A 17,917-nucleotide genomic window follows, 5' to 3' on the forward strand; every position below is an offset into this window, starting at 1 on the left:
ATAATCCCAAAGGCCACATTTATTCGAAGACAGATCACAAATTTGCGGAATAATTGTATTATTTCCTAAATAACGCTGGAAACGAGGATATGCTATTTATTCAGAGTATAAATTCTTCCCTCTTATCGTAGACATGTGGATTAGCTAATAGATTTCCAGGTTTATCTGTCCACGGTAGGGCTTCAAGATAGGTTGAAAAATGACGACACGTACCGAAAAAATATCTAGCCGGATAAAACGAACGAGTCACTTCACGATGCTACTGCTTTTGGCTAGATTTTGGAACCTAATCCAAATAAAATCGCATCTCTTGCGCCTGCCATGAGCAGGAGAGCGAGATCGCTTGGTCGGTACGGCTGTGTTCGATAGGCAATCATAGCTTGACCAGTTCGCTCATAGGCAGTATACAGATTTTAAAGTCAACACGTTACTTACACTAGAGATACCAGTACCACTACCATGAGTTTACCAGTGACCGTACTCGATAGCGACGGCGTAAATTATTTGTATGGAGAATTGTACAGCGCCCCTACAAATAATTTACGCCGTCGCTATCGAGTACGCGCGCGGTCACTGTAAACTCATGGCAGTGGTACTGTACCTTCAGCGACGATAGGTACGATCTAAAGTCTTTACAAAATGTTTAAATATCTTCATTCTGATAATCATCTTAATTATATTATGTAAACCTACATAAACATTTATCAAGTAAAAAAAAACGGAAGTCAAAGAAGTTATTGTTTATTGAAAATAACATGTTTATTACACTACATGTACTCGTATAAAATCATTAATGGGTTGCAGTCATGACAAATACAAACACACAGTAAATCCTCAGACTAGACTGGGGGCGTAGGGGTCCATTGTGCGGAACTATAGTTTAGTTTCTAGCCCTATTATACAGCTAACAGTAGGGCGGTATATAAATTGGATAATTACTAAGTAACATCAACCTCACACTCCAACAAATAGGTACGAGGGGTCCCGAGGGAAATTCAAATATTCGCTAACGATACTACGTTATGGCTAGCAATATACATTGATACGTAAATATTTGCAACATGGCGCCCTGTTAAAGGTTGTTATCGAAATACTTTGTGTCCTGTACAAAGAATTTAGTTTGCTCATTAGTTTCGTATACATGCAATTTTTTTATATAAATACAGATGTATTGAGAATAATGTTTTTCCACCGTATTTTGTCGGAAAACTTCGTATTTATATGTACATAATAGTCAAAATTGTTGTGACGTACTTTATGAATGACCCCTTAAAGGTAACCACGGTTTTCATCACATATTTAAGTAAGTCATATCTAAACATATTCAGCAATTTAACCGGGTTTGCAAAATGTAGATTGCCATGCAGCCAACCACACAACGAATGGTATCCAATATTTAATTTTTCCTCGACAGTCGAGGTCAAAGATATCTTTAAACTTTAGTACCTTGTCGTTGTCACTGCATGTTTGAACTTTTGTATAAAATTGTCAGATGACATACATACAGTGACGAGGTACTAAAATGTAAAGATCCTTGGGCTCGACTATAGTACAACCCTGACTATTTATCTTATCTTACGGCAACCACTTATGTATTTTTCTAACCTATGTAATGTGTCACTGCTGTTATAAATAAATTGTTTTCTTTCTTTTTTTCTAAATATTCCACTAGCAGAGAATGCTACTAAGCTTTATGTTATCAAGACGTTCCTGAATGGAAATTAGAAAATGTTACCTATTGCCCATCCAAAACATTCAGGGTTCGAGGATATATATATATCATGATATATATCCGATATATATATCAAATGATTTTTTATGATATATATCAATACAAAAATTGGTTTAAAAATTTGATATTATTAAGTAATTTTTGGCTAGTTTTTGGCCTTTGTTTACTGTATTTCTACTTCCCAAATGTAGATGGCGTTGGAGTAGTTAAAAGATACTCCCTAATAGTAGGTTCTAATCCATTAATGGCAACACTTCTGCCGGCGTTAATGGCGTCAGTCGTGTTAGAAAAATTTAGTTACGAAAGAGTAAGTTTTTGTTGTGTTTATTCTATTATTTTTTACAAAGAAAGTAATTGATAAAGTGCAGAAACAATTTTACTTAATTTATTTTACAAATAATAATTATTGCTTTCATACAAAATGGATATATATCGGATAGTTATCATAAATATCCGATATTTTGATATTTATAATAAACCTTCGAACCCTGAAAACAGATTTCAATAAAAATGTTGCGACTTAGTGATAAGGACGTTTGATATAACAAAAATTTTGTAACATGTAATAAATCATTTGAACAGAATGACTATTTTATTTATTCGCAGATTTGACGCTTAATTAAAAAGAGTTTTTATTTTATTGATCTTCTCTGTTTCTAAAAATTACTCACATTGTGAGTAAAGACCAATACAAAAACTCATGTAATGTATATAGCGCTATACCCCATAAGAACGATTGTAGCATGCGGGGCTATTATTTATTGATCGTATGGCATTATTACACCGGTTCAAGCATATAAAAAAGGTAGGTAAAGGTAAAGGTTGCCTGGAAGAGATCGCTCTTAAGCGATAAGGCCGCCTATTGCTCACCTTGTAATTTTTTCTCTGTGTATCCGTTTTCTGTATCGCTTACTATGTCTGGTGTACAATAAAGAGTCTTTGTATTGTATTGTATAATGCCCGTTCACTCATACTTTAAACTTTGAAAATACTGTTGTCATAGAAATAAAATATTAGCCGTGCCCGCCACCAACGTTTGCTTGGGTTATTAGTACAGTACAATTGTGACCAGTGGTGTTCGGTTCGGGCACAGTATATATATATAAGCTAAAGCAGTATGGAAGCTAGGCATATTTTTTGAGATAAATACCTACACTCCAATGGAGCGTTAAGGTTGGCCACACACATATATATATATATGTTTAGTTCGCGCTGTATCTCAGCTTATTAGGCCTCTTATTACAAGCTTATATTTAACTTGCAATTGTATGTGCCTATTGTATGTATCTTTGTATATTCGGTTCAAACCTTGCAAGTTAAATTTAACTCACTTCCCGTTGTACAGTCAAGGGCAAAGATATCGATACGGCCAAAGTTACAAAAATATGTATACACGACTTTATGCACTTAACATTAAGGCCGTGTATATATATTTTTGCAATTTTGGCCGTGTCGATATCTTTGCCCATGACTGTATCACCTACCTACCTATCACCAAATCAACCAAACGTTTTATTTAAAAGAAAAATGATTTTATTTAGTAATAGTAAATCATTCATACCTTTCAACATCAGCAGGGAGTTTAAAAAATGAAAGCCCCGGTTTCGAAGAATCCGTGTTCAAGCAGCTATACACTGCACAATATTATTTCCTATGCATAGTTTTTAATATCGCGGATTGTCTGGGGCACACACAATTGAAACAGCGCAACGCGGCCGCTGGTCCTCTCGACGTGTCACTCGCGATTGCAGTACCGCGAGACCCCCTTATAGGCCGTATAGAGCGCGCGTCTGTATGAGTGTTCGTTTCGATCGATTTGTTCGTAGCTTCGCTACTGCTTTAGCTTATATATATACTGTGGTTCGGGTCCGCAAATTTAGGGAACAAAACTCATATAAACTCAATTTACACCTGCTAGAAAATGTTGGAAGTTGCATTACATTGTGAGACCGAAAGCAAACGATTTTTAAGTGGACCGCAATGTAATGCAACTTGCAAGATTTTTCCTGCAGGGCTAAACTTTTGCTTAAGAAATAGGTTTAATTTAACTTACATCTTTATTCTTAAACATTTTTATGTGTGTATGTTATGTTAATGCCCTTCGCGTATCTCCAGTAGCAGACGTCTTGGTACAAGCGGCTTGTTACATAAACTCTATATCTGTCCAAGCCGATACATAGCTGTTCGTATGTCATAACACTAGCTATGTTTCATAACCGACTACGCAGCGCGCATATCCAGAAGCAGAAACAAAAACTATGTTACTTCTAATAAGATCAAGATCAGCTAAGATACTAGCGATACTGCCGGCATATAGAGGACACTACCCAGGCTATCTACTACGAAGTGCAAAATTGGAACTTCGTTTCTTGCCGTCCCGCTAACGCTTATATTAGTTAATAAGAGAGGGACGGTACGATACGAACTTCGATTTTCGATTAGTGGGCTATTAGTATAATTTGATTTACAGCGTGTAGTTACAGATTATAGTGATCTTGAACAAAAATCCGTATTCTAGTGAGACCGCAACGTAACAATACCCAGCGATAAATATAATATAAATCGATAGTTGGACAAAAAAATTAAACACGTTTTAGCCCTAATTATTAGCCCGTCATCTCGGAGCACACGCCACGGCGCATGCTGCAAAACGCGCACTCCATTAGAGACTTGAGTTATCCGATTTATTCCACTAAATATGAGCGATTCTCCCAGTAGTTTGATGTTCAACGTCTCAGAAATGTCTAAAATAAAAGTTTTCTAAAAGGTTGTCTATATTTTTGCTTCAATGCGGTAGGTCTCTAAACACAAACAGACTAAAGAAATCTGGATACAAATATCGACAGTGAACCTTGGATGCCCAGACACGTGCATTTAATAGCAGAATAAAACAAGAGATACACCGAAATAGCAACCAGGTATGAGATATCGGCTCTCCATAACAGGAAAATCATGATACAATCATTTAGATATACAGACTACATATATACAAGGAATAAGAACGAAAGATACCTATGTAAATGAATCACAATATGAACGCTGGCATTTAAGATTTAAAATCAAATATGACTCAGATTAGTTTTGTGGTTTTAAGTTTGACTGCATTTTAATAATAGTGTTTTTTTACGCATGCATTATTCATAATCATTTTATTATGTATAGCATACATACATTGTATACGGCAAACTCCGGTAACTTTGTTCAAACAAGACTATGCAGGTTCTAAAATCATTAAAAAAAAACCTTTATTAGATCGTTTTCCTACTAAACACATAAAATAAACTGAGAGCCGAGATAGTTTTTGATATATCTTACGTAATCCTATGAAATGATAATCACACAGTTCATTTTCTCAGTCGCATACTAAACGTAAGGTCGTTCAGTTAGTTTCTGTTGGCCACTTTTATTACAGTCAGTGCCAAGAACTGAAACGGGTTTGTCTGCAACACAATCAATATGCCCAGTCCTGTCTCAATTTGACGTAAGCACTGAATGCCTGTAGAATCTTTGCCAATGGCGCTAGACGTCGCAAACGAAATTCTCTCGCAGTTATATGGCCCGAGAGTGATATAGGCTACTTTTTATCCCGGAAAAATGCACAGTTCCCCAGGGAACAGCGCGCGATAACCGAATACCACGCCGGCGGAGCGGCGGGCAAAAGCTAGTATCATCATATTTTTGGACTTGGAGGATATCGAGAGAAAACTACAGCGATTGATATAAAAGGCTGGATATTTTATAGGAAATGATAAGGATTCTGTATCGTATTTCGCTCCAAAAAGAGAACCTTACGGCTTCTACGAACTGTATTTCGTTGATTGACTGGCGTATTTTCGTAAGAAAGCAGATGAGAAAAAATAACAAAAACACCAACAAGATACTAAATCGATAGAGAGGTAGGTACAGAAAATCGAATAGAAACGTTAAATTAGTAACGAATCTATTTGTAAGCAGCGAATCGATACTTCAACTTGGACGAGAAAAAAACGATCAGTCGCTTTAGATTATCTTTCGAGATATTTTATTTGAAAGGAAAACTGGTTTGGTTTGCGATCCAATGTGTCATTTGCCTCGTCGGCTGCTTTGCAACCTGTCATGACCAGACGCTGTTCTATTGTATATCTAACATTGTCTCTGTAAGTGTCATTTCCATAGCCATAATAACTAATAAACATATCATTCATAGTATCCATTTAAAACCTAATGGCGGTATTTCCGAGACATCGTTCTATATTTAATTGTTAATATCTTCTTAATTAATTTAGAGTTAATTTAATTGTTGACTAGCTCTAAAAAGGAACTGAGACAATTACTTTGCTCACCCGCAACCTCGCGCGATTTAGGTCGCGGGTGAGCAAAGTAATTATTTCAGTTCATTAATATGGACCACCGCAAAGTAACGCCTGATTCAATAAATCACTAAAACGGTTTATTGTCTGTAATATTTTGGCAGTAAAAATTTACAAGATGCCATCTCCTTTCATAAGCGCTCCATGCGTAAAGCCTATTACTAAATACGTAATTCTCTGGCTTTGTGGAAGCATCACTGTTGGATAATCTCCTGGCTAAATTACGGGAATTATCTTAACGTCTACTTATCCAGCGCAGAGAGACCGTTTTTACTCATCCAATTAAGGAAACTTATGTGAAAGTAATCACTGTTATGTATGTCTTTGTCTTAACATACACTGTTTAACGTAACTTCAGTGATCTGATGACAAGTGTAACAAAAATCTGAAGGCATATAGTGCGATTCAGAAGAACTGGCACGAATGAATTGAACGAGTGAACGATAATGTGTGCATCATAAAATGATTAAATATAAATACAGGTTGATTCAATAAATGATAAGGGCGTAATTAAAAAAGTTAGGTCCCGGGAGGTACCCGCCCAAATCCAGTTTAACAATTATTAGCAAAATGTTTAATCATAGTGAAAATTCCGATATGAAATTCCGTAGCATTAAATCTGCAGTCACTAATGAAATCCAAAGACGCATAATCCAAGCCTTAATTATGGTCAGACTACGTGAAATTTTAAAGTATTTATTTTTTCCTTAATATACATTATGTAATCCGTGGTGGCCTAGTGGTTTGACCTATCGCCTCTCAAGCAGAGGGTCGTGGGTTCAAACCCCGGCTCGCACCTCTTGAGTTTTTCGAAATTCATATGCGGAATTACATTTGAAATTTACCACGAGCTTTGCGGTGAAGGAAAACATCGTGAGGAAACCTGCACAAACCTGCGAAGCAATTCAATGGTGTGTGAAGTTGACAATCCGCACTGGGCCCGCGTGGGAACTATGGTCCAAGCCCTCTTGTTCTGAGAGGAGGCCTGTGCCCAGCAGTGGGATGTATATAGGCTGGGATGATGATGATGATGATATATTATGTACTTGTTTGCAAAATATTACGAGGACCCTTTATAAGAATGGCACTCAGACAGTGACAAGCGGCATTACATTTGTTCAATTCATTCGTGCCAGTTCTTGTGAATCGACCTATAACTAACCCACGCTTCTCTCTCACCATTTTAAGGCCAGCGGTTTCATAACAAAAAAAAACACCCGACGTCACTGCTACTTTTTACCCGACTGCCCAAAGAAAGGTTATTTTAACATTGGATTCTCTTGTAATAAAATCTACATGAGATCAGAATTTGATGAACACCGTACTAGTAGCCTAGTGGTTTAAACACTTTAACCTATTGCCTCTCAACTCTCAAGCAGAACAGAAAGGATCATGGGTTCGGGTCCCAACTCGCGATCGACTTTTTTTTTTATACTAAGAAACAATTCAACGGTGTGTGTAAGTGAAATGTCTTTTGGAGATGCCTGTGCCCAGCAGAGGCACGTATGTAGGCTAGATATGATGAAAAAACAAAAAAAAAACTAAACAAATGAATAAAAGAGCAAAGTGTAAATTGTAATCAAACATTGTTAGTTGCACAACTGGCGAGCATGCAGTGCACACATGTATTATTGTAAATAACCTACTTTTTCCACGATAAGACATAAAACAGATCCGAGAAATCAGTCAAGTTCATTGAGGCTTGATAACGGTTCGTATCTCGCGTTTCCGGAACAAATCGCAAATACAAAATACTTTTACTGTTTAATTAGATTTTTAGTAAATCTTTATTTCCCAGACAACGCTATACGTGTAGACGCTGTATCTAGCCTAGCTCGGCATTGTCGACCGATAGTCGAATATACACATCAAAGTTTATCCATATTTCTACACCGTGTTTTTCTCGATTTCCATAAACTTAGACCGCTCTAAGTTCATTGATAAAACTTTAAAAAAAAGACACATAATATAACTTCACATTCATTAAAAAAAAGTAAGTACTTTATTAACCTTCATTTGCTAAATATCTGTGAATTAAATAACACTTTAATTACGGACTTTATGAAGGACTTTCAAACAGTAAGCCTAAGGCCACTAGTGTGTAAAAGAAATTAACTTCATTTGATCTGTTGAATGTTGCCGTAAAGTTAACGGAAAGCAGAATTAACAAGTAGCGTTGAAATATTTACGGATGTCGTCTTAAACGGAGTTTAATACATAAGCAAATGAAAACTTTTGGCTATCGAAATCCCCTTATCGTCTTAGTTTCTTTTCTTCGTCAATAAATGTGATAACTTTTTTGCAAACTTCGAGCCCCCTCCCAAGCGCAAGACATCCATTACAGCAAATGTCCTTCGATTTAGCAAAGCAATTTGACAGGGATAAAACTGCCAAATTATGCAGGTGAGATGTCGATAATACGATGCCATTTACCCTTTTTCTCGTACTATACATACACGTTATATTTTTAACTTTTTCCTTGGGACAGGTCCTCGGTAAGTTAACCTTTTTCCAGGCCCCGCTAATTTAGGTAAGGTACAAAATGAATCAAAGTTTATGTGTTTTACGTATCAGGGATTAATCAGACAGACAGATCGCGGGTAAAAATATCTGCTATATATACTAACTCTGCCAAAAAAGTGAGAAATTAAAAAAAAAACAAATTTTCCGTGGACATTTTTTGAGAGTGCGAATGTAAACTTACAAAAATGGAATCATCGAGTGCTAGTGACATTTCTTTCCTAGTTTTTCATTGTTTATTTTTTTTCGTCCACTATTCCTATAGTAGTTGAAAGAAAGAAAAGCAGATTATGCACCTCGCATTAAGTAATTTATATTGCCCTCGTGCTTCTTAAAGCCCTCGCTAACGCTCGGGCTCCAAATCGGCACTCGGTGCACTAGTAAATAACTGTCTGCTTGGTGCAACAATCTACAATTTTTTAATATGTTATTATAATTATCTGAGTGAATCTTTCTTTCGCACTACACACAAGCAGCTTAGTCAGACAGAGACAAATAATTAGTCTGTCGCGATAACCGTGATACAACCCCGTGTCGTTCGCCAACTATTTCTGGAAAAGCTCCCATTTCAGATTCGAGGATCAGATTTCCAAATAATTCTTTTGCCAGACATATCAACGACTAAAATGAAAATTTCGTGGTAGTGTTTATCTAAAAATCAATATTAAAGATGTTCTGACAAAGAAAAATGTTTTTCCAGAAAAGATATTCTATTTTCTATTGGAAAAATATCGTTTAGATTTCTCCCAAGAAAAGGAAAATCCCCGTGCTCAGCCAAAACATTAAGAAAACGAAAGGAAAGACACCAGGGGGCTACTACGAAATTCGAAGTCTCAGACTCGTATAAAATAATATATAAGCGTCAACGGGACGGCAAGATATGAAGTAAAATTTTGAACTTCGTAGTATAGGGCCAGGCTTGGATGCATCGACATATTATATGTACCTTACGGCACTAGACTGGCTGTTTGGAACAAAACGCGCGGCGCATCAATCATCAATATTACTTTGACACAACCCCTGTCACGGACGTCAACAAACTATAGTGAAAGGTTCACAAATCCGCGCTGTGAACAAATTTTGTGCGCCGTTTTGATGTAATAAACATGAAGTCTATACATAGATGTCGATGCTTGGATGGTACCGTCCTATGTCGTATATGTGATCAAGATACCGCCTAACATACAACCCGAACGATCTATTACAATGTTCGCAAATAATAAAACTTTTAAGAATATTTCTGCAAGGGATTCGATATGACCCCCCGACGCAAAAGGAAAAGAGTTAATAAGTGTGACCATCAGCCAAAATGTGGTCTACCTCCCTAAAGTTGATAATCGTCTGTATGTCATAAAACAATAATGCCAATAGACGTGTCTGTCAACTTGAAAGTTCGACTTTAGCGACATTAGGATATTAATATGTAATACAAATCTAATTTTCTTCTTCTAGTAGAGCAGTAGACCAAAAGGGATCGATGTTAGCCAGAAAATTTCCACTTACGTTGAGAAGGGAGGCAGCTATACGTCAGAAAGGGCTACAAATATAAAGTTTTTGTGCTATTCTACCTACCCGCGTACCTTACTACTTTACCCACTCTTGCTAAAAGCTCATCGCCCACAGTTTTGCGATAACCTTCGTTTAAGTTTAAAATAAGAAAGATTAAAATAATTTTTATTTGAGCATAATTAGGTTAATACGCCAGTAAATAAACAAATCAAACCGCGCGTCAACGAGTATAACTACCAAAGAAATAAATATTTCAGTAAATAGACAGCTGAAATTTATGCATAACAGGAATTTCTTCTGCAGATACAGTCAGCATTAAAAGTAGCTGGTTACTTTTGTACTTTGTCGTTTTACAGCCACGGACTTAGCGCCATACAAGATTGACAAATGTGTTAATGTGACAGAGTAAAAAAGTAACCAGTTAGGTACTTTTGTTGCTGACCGTACAACAAGTAGGTAATAAAAATTCAATTCCCGAACAATTTAATTGGGTCCAAATCAACCAATACAAAATGACCCCCCACTGAGTATTTTGCGTAGAAGCAGGGTCCTGCTAACATTGTTTTTTTTATAGATACCGCCATTTTTATTAAATAAGTTCCTACAAATCTACAAGGTGGGCCCTGTAACAGAAGCAAAAAATTAAACCACAACTTCCACTCTTCATCTTGAGCTAATATATTTATTTCTTCAACTTTTGTAAATAACTTGTATTATGTTTTTGATTTTTATTATAGTTTAAAGTTTAATTGGACAAGCAATGTATTGCGAAATCCGTCATTTTGTCACGTGACAGGCGATGTCATAGGCTATTGGATGCCGTACATTGAAAGTACCATTTAATTCGTTTGGATTAAACATAATGATAAAATTAATTCTTGAAAGTTGCAGAACTGAAGTAGTTCCATTTTAATAGTAAACCCGTTTTAATGTTTTGCTCCTGTTACAGGACCCACCCGATATATGGAAGGACTCTCACTTGGCCAGTTTTTATGAGTTTTAATGACTAAAAGCATTCCCTCCCACTTAATGCATTAAAACCCTAATGCGATGACGACGCGGTTTCTCTCCACGCTACGTATTATTTATACCTGTGCGCATTTCTTTTGTTGCATCACCTTATGAAACTGTTAATCTTGTTACAATGCATTGTAATACAAAAGATAATAAATTACGTTGTCAGATACAACGAGAAATTGGAACGGTAGATGACTTTTCCTTAGATTACGATTTAGTTGCCAGAGGCCAAAGCTAATCATACTACGTAGTTCACTCGTTCCGCGGGAAATTTTATGCTTTTTCAGGATACAAAATAGCCTATGTTAACCTGAAAAGTGTATATTTTATTAGAGAACGACTTTTGTTAATAAGTTCTGTAGTTACAGAGATTATCCCTACATAATAAACCTTTTTTACTTTTTTTTACAAAGTTTAGCCTTTTATTATACAATCAGTAAATGTGTATTTTTTCTTTTGTCCATCAAACAATAATGTATTACAAAGACGAAGATGAAGTTCGAGAGTGGGGATGTGACGTCACGCCGTGCTAAAACACTGTTTTGATACTTTCAATGTGTATTCTAAACATGTGTAACTCGCTTTTACGCTCAAGTTTGAAGAATTAATTAGCTTTAGAATATATTAACAATAATTTAACAAAATTACATGTAATAATGACATTATCAATAAGGGAGTATGAGTTCGAGTATGAGTATGAATTGATGATAAGATAAACGACAAACGATAACAGATTATCATAAGCGTGAAATCTTTGCGCGACAAATTGTAATTATTGTCAAATCAAGTATTTCAAACAAGGGGACATTTGGGACAGGATAAACAAGCCAAAATCCGAAGGGCGTGAAACGGGTAGGTTTGATAAAGCAGTGACAATTCGCGAGGGTGTATACTTGTATATGTGTACCCCAAAAAAAATATGTTACGAAGTACCGACCCTTTTTAAGGGACCGTAGCATCCTACAATTAATTTTAATTACATGACGGACACAATACCTTTTATACTGCTGGAAAAATGCTAGTCAGCTTTTAGGGACTTTGCTTAAATGTGTTTTTTATTTTAATTAGTATTTAGCGAGATAAGATAAATTAAGAGCTTGCATTAACACGTTCGGCCCCTGCAACGATCCACTAAGCTCTTACGCTATGCCTGCCTACGCATATCCCACAGCAGTCACTTCTATGCCAGTGATACGTAAATACGTATCACTTTTTACAAATGTAAGTCACAGACGTAACACATTCCGGTGCCAGTAACATAACGTTGACATAAAAATGACAATTGACATAAGATTGACAAAAGAAAAATATGTCTGTAGATTCTAACTTAACCCCTCGTATGCGGGAACTAATAAAAAGTACTAAATTCTAGTCTCATCTGTTTTAATAAGCACAAATTCAGCTGATAAAAAAAAGATAGCCTTAAATTTGACACGGTTCCGTGTCTTAAGCATACGAGGGGATGACTGAAGAAATAATTAGAACTGTTTAAATACTAGCCTATTGCATGGCATTACATGTGAGGGAAAGGGAACGAGCTTGAAGTGATGTATTCAATCGAACGGTGCAACGTAATGCAACTAACGATTTCTCTTGCAGATATAAACTGGGTTTAGTACCTAATTACAGCGAGCAATTTAAAAAATGTACGCAGGTAATGAAACCCTATACAAGTTTCACAGTGTGCCAGATGTTACAACCTGCGGCAGGTAGTGGAGACTTTGCAAGCAAAATTAAACTTAAATGCGATACAGTAATATCGTAATTTCGTTGCGTCGGTTGTTACTATAGCCCGCCTGTTTTGTTTTTGTATATCCGCTTCCCGTTTGTCTAAAAGGGTTCCTAGGTTCTACAAGAACTTGACGTGTGTATTGTATACCTACAGAACTAAGTGAAGTACGCATATACACTGTAATCTTAGAGAATATAGCCCCGGGAGTGAGCATCGAACCGTAACCGCCGAGAAAATATTCCGTCGTTTCTCAGGGGAAGGAAATAGCTTTATACTTAAACATAGTCACTATACAATATCAAATAGGGAATATGCATGAAACATAATTTTTATCTTAAATAATTCAACTCTTTAAAAAACCGTAAAATAAAACGAACGACGTAAAAATCATCAATATCTGTTTAAAAATAAGCAAGATATGAGCGATTGAAGTTTACATGCCATCTCTTTCTAGAAAAATGAAATTTAGTATGAACTTTCTATGGCCGTCGTAGCATGTGACGTCAAAGTCTATGACGGACGGACATCTCTGTCTAATTGACAATTTAAAACGTCTATATCTTCGTGTTTTATGAATATATTTAAAAAAATCATTTACATCTCGGTTTGTTAAACGATGGAGATATGTATATTAGAATAAAAAAAATATTGTCTTACAATGTCAATGTCTTACAATACCGCACTAGTTTCAATCCCATGACAAAATTGATCTTTTTACAAGAGTGTATTACTACTTCAAGCTAGAGGACTAATATGCGCACAATTTTTTTGCAAGTCACTCAGTGTGTTCGTTTTCTTTTGAGTCATCCAATAAACAGCGCAGTAGACGACAAGCGAGACAAATGGCGCACGTGCTAGCCGCTCAGCAGTAGGGGTACCAGAACCAGATAAGAAATTGAAGGGTGGAGAAATAGCCTGTTTTTTTTTAAAAAAATCCTGAGAATATGACGCATTTTGAAATTTTTATCTCAAACAATATACAATTTTAAAAAAGTCGTATCATTTTTTAATAGTATTTTTTTTTTATTTACTGATGATCCCAATTATTTAAAAAAAATACTCCTATTTAATCGAAAATTCTGTCGCAAGAAAATCAATCTGGTAATTGCCTAAGGTAGGAGTAGGAAGGGTTTAGGGTTCACTGAAATAGTCCGGACCTGAGCGTACGTATATCTAATCTGTCAGATATAATATTACTTAGTCTCGTGAGACATATTTGAAAAAAAAAAAAAAACTAAATAAATTGTTCAACTCACGAAAGTCAGAAACGGTCCGACTGTAACAAGGTGGCTCATTTAGATCGGACAGTATGGGAAACTCTGAAACTGGGATAAGACATACGAAGATCTGTTCATTTAAAAAACACACATTTAAAAAAATTCATACATTAAAAAAAAACTTTTACTCAGTTCGGGAAACGAACCCGATCGTTTTGAAAAATAAAACATTATTATTAATTTTTCATTACTTGAGCTCTGAAAGTAGGTTACATTTAACTTGAAGTCCGTGTTGTAAATTCGATTTACATCTTTAGGGGTGTAAGTAAATTTAAAAATCGAATGGTGCTCCTTTGTATTCACGAACTGGTAAACAAGGGGATTGTAATATTTGTAATGCGCAATACTTACCTCCAAACCTCCTAGCTGGCATAATGCTGCTGGCCAGTGCTGGCTGAATGTGCCAATACCAAAGAGCGCGAGGCCATTAAAAAAAAAAAAAAAAAGACGGTTTGGCGCGATACATTTTCTTCCGCTCTGTTACAAATTGCGTATACATTTATAACGGTTTTTCTTTATTTCCTCGCATTTGTGATGAAAAGTAGTGTTCAACCCGAGTGTAAATGATCAATAAGCACCCTCGCTCGATTTGCTCACTCGTACGCCTAAATATCTTGGATGTAATTGATCACTTACAACCCTCGTTTATCAATCTACTATAACTAACGTACTAGAAACTGTCTTGTCGACGATTAAAACGCGTGTATTTCGAACTCGATGCTAATGACCAGAGGTCGTATTGCTTAAAGTTTCTGCCGTTCGCGATCGCAATGAAGTGACAGATTTCGCATACAAAAACTGTCATTTGATTGCGATCGCGAGCGTCAGAAACGTTAGGCAATACGGCCTCAGGTTCGTAACAAAAAATCCACCATAATACCTATCTTTATGTAGGCGTGAGTACTACTTACGCCCACAATAAAGTCACGATTTCCCGACGGGCTATACTAGGCTAGGCATTACAGATCGAATAGATTTATTCTCTACGGCACTGTAACGGAATAAACCTTTCTTAGTTATATAAAATTGATAAAAAATCTGCTCATACTAATGTATTAACACAATCATGTGCGCTTGAAAGAATAATTTGAAATTAAAATCATATCTGTTGACTTTTATTTTGTTCTTTATTTGAGGCATTTTTTATTTACCTAAAGAAAGCTTTTGATTAATAGCTTAATCCAGATGATTATTTTAGTTATTTTTTGTCAATATGTGAGTGGACGGCGACAGTATCGTACGCCAACGGCTCGGTTAGTAGTGTGTGTTTTAGCTACGTTGTCAACTCGCTGACAATTCGATGCTAAGCGACGTTGCCAGATTTCGTTTGATTTGTCTGATCAAAATCACATAATTACCATTTTGAAGCTCGTTTAACTTTTTTTTTAATATTTTTGCTGGCCATAGGTACAAAGTCCGTCAGTCAAAAGACTGAAGTGCAACGAACAAATGTATTGCCAATTCTTTGGGTTTCCGACAGAAATTAGGAAGAAAATCACATAACATTAACGTATTAACAAATAAGTACGGAAAATTGCATTAACGGATTATAAATTAGTAGTGATAAAATCAGATAAAGGCTGCATGGCTTGTGGCTTTTTCCATAAAATAAAAAAAAAACATCAAGTCAAATGTCAAATTCGTCAAGTCATAATTTTTTGTTCGTTTGTTGTCATAGGTTGTCATGATATTGTAAACTAATGGAGTAATTTTTTCCTAAATTAAATTATCGTAATTTGTCCTCGAAACTGGCGGGATTATCATTATCTATAATCTATAATGTGAATGCAGTTATATTTTCAAGTATTGAACTGAATTATAATTCACATTGGAAACTATGAAGCCACGAACTTTGCGAAAAAAATACATAAAGCATCAATACTCTGGTCTCGAAAAAGACGCATTATAAGGAAATTAAAAAGTAAGTACAGTAGAGGCTGAGTACAACATACAACTTCCACCACCCCCGTGGGTACCGTAGGAATCGGCTGAGGATAATATCAGAAGATGGGCAGCAGCGTTTTCCAAGCAACCCCACATCATATACTTACTACGCTCGCCAACCCGCTTATCAAAGAGTATTGGCAACACGGGAACATATGGGGGAGGCCTAAAGTCTTAGTTTCCATGACCGTAGGTGTTTAGGACAGATTTTTTTACTGTTTTTTTTCCAAGTCCCCAGCCCCTTGGTAGCGGACTAACTTTTGAGCCTCATATCTCGGTAATTTTGGAGTTCAGAGAAAAGTTCATTTGACAAAATATGCTTCTTCAAAATATGTTTTATTTATAATAAAATATTTAATTACAGAGTGAAAAACACTGTCATAACATACATTGTCGGCTGGTAAGCTGTGTACGAGACTGGCACAAGACTGGAAAAGTGACGTGAAAATGCAAGAGGCACTCAGCAGTGGTTGTATGTGGGCTAATTTAATTGACTGATGTAAATAAATAAATAAAAACTGACTTAGTGATGGACTTTTTTATTTGTTGTTCAATAGAGCCTTCGATTACTACCCAACCAATTAAATTTGAAATAAAAATAAACAAGTCTAATTTCATATTTTTACGTGTTTTTCGTTGAAGGAAAAATATTTGAAGAAACGTACAGACACTGCTAAATAATTAATGGTGTGCGCTATATTTCAATTCACACTGGGCCTCATTGTGAGAGGAGGCCTGTGTATGTATGTATAGGGATAATGATTATGACTAATTTTCTCATAGTATGTAAAGTGTATTGTAAATAAAAAATAAATAAACAATCGTTGAGTCACGGTCAAGGAAACTGAGTCACGTACCAGGGGGGAACCTATGTGCTACTAATGTCATGTTGACATCCCATACACTTGCCAAAGAAATCACAGCGCAAATGAATATGAAAAGGTTCCACTTGGGTTCCACTCTGGTACGTGATTCGGTTTCCTTGACTTTGTAGGGATCTCTACCAAGCAACCCTTGAGTGGATGTGAGGAATTATAAGTCTCATAGTACTTACTGTAGTTGTGCTGTGTTTGTGCCTAAATTAGGTCTTATAAATTTTTAGCTACACATTTCAAAAAATATTAACATCATTAACTGAGAACAATAAAAAAAAAAAAAAAAAAAAATCTTACAACGGGTTTGAACCCGAACTTCCTAAGCTGAGGGTAGGGTAAACTCTAGCCTTATGCAACTAGGCCAATCTGCTCTTTGATCAAGAGAGCGAAATTAACAAAGACTTCTGTTTACAACAGATTACAAGCATGTGTGCGAAAATATCTCAGTCGAAACTGCAGCGATCAAGTGAAAGTATTTTCAATTAAAATACATCTGAAACTTGGTACGATATATCACAAATTTCACGCTATTGGCGGTATGTACATTATTTTATAAAATATCCACGATTTAATTCCTAAAAAAATAAAATACGTGGAATTTGCACTCTAACGTCATCTACTGGCACTGTAGTGCCTAGCTGACCGTGACAAACGACTGCTTAATGTGTTCCTTTCTTTGCTTTGTAAAGATTGACTGGAAGAGATCACTTCGTACCGATATGGCCGCATAACCTTACGGGTGGTACTGACCTTGTGCAAGGTCCGTCCGGATTGCTACCAGCATCTTGCTCGCTAATCCTGCCGTGAAGCAGCAGTGCTTGCACTGTTGTGTTTCGGCGTGGAGAGTAAGACAGCCGGTGAAATTACTGGCACTTGAGGTATCCCATCTTAGGCCTCTAGGTTGGCAACGCATCTGCAATACCCCTGATGTTGCAGATGTTTATGGGCGGTGGTGATCTCTT

At 36.2% G+C, this 17,917-nt stretch overlaps 1 protein-coding gene and 1 long non-coding RNA gene across 2 annotated transcripts in view; one reads left to right on the forward strand and one right to left on the reverse strand.

Annotated features, from left to right (window-relative positions):
* The window catches only part of E(Pc) (Enhancer of Polycomb), a gene marked incomplete at its 3' end in the record, with an annotated part of 112,174 nt that overhangs the window by 89,606 nt on the left and 4,651 nt on the right, over positions 1–17,917 (reverse strand). The window lies entirely within an intron of this gene.
* LOC141443518 (uncharacterized) lies at positions 15,229–16,610 on the forward strand. The gene is made up of 2 exons (XR_012453041.1): positions 15,229–16,057; positions 16,445–16,610. It is a non-coding gene; the product is annotated as an uncharacterized lncRNA (long non-coding RNA).

This window comes from Choristoneura fumiferana, chromosome 27, assembly GCF_025370935.1.
Source record: "Choristoneura fumiferana chromosome 27, NRCan_CFum_1, whole genome shotgun sequence".
Taxonomy (NCBI): Eukaryota; Metazoa; Arthropoda; class Insecta; order Lepidoptera; family Tortricidae; genus Choristoneura; species Choristoneura fumiferana.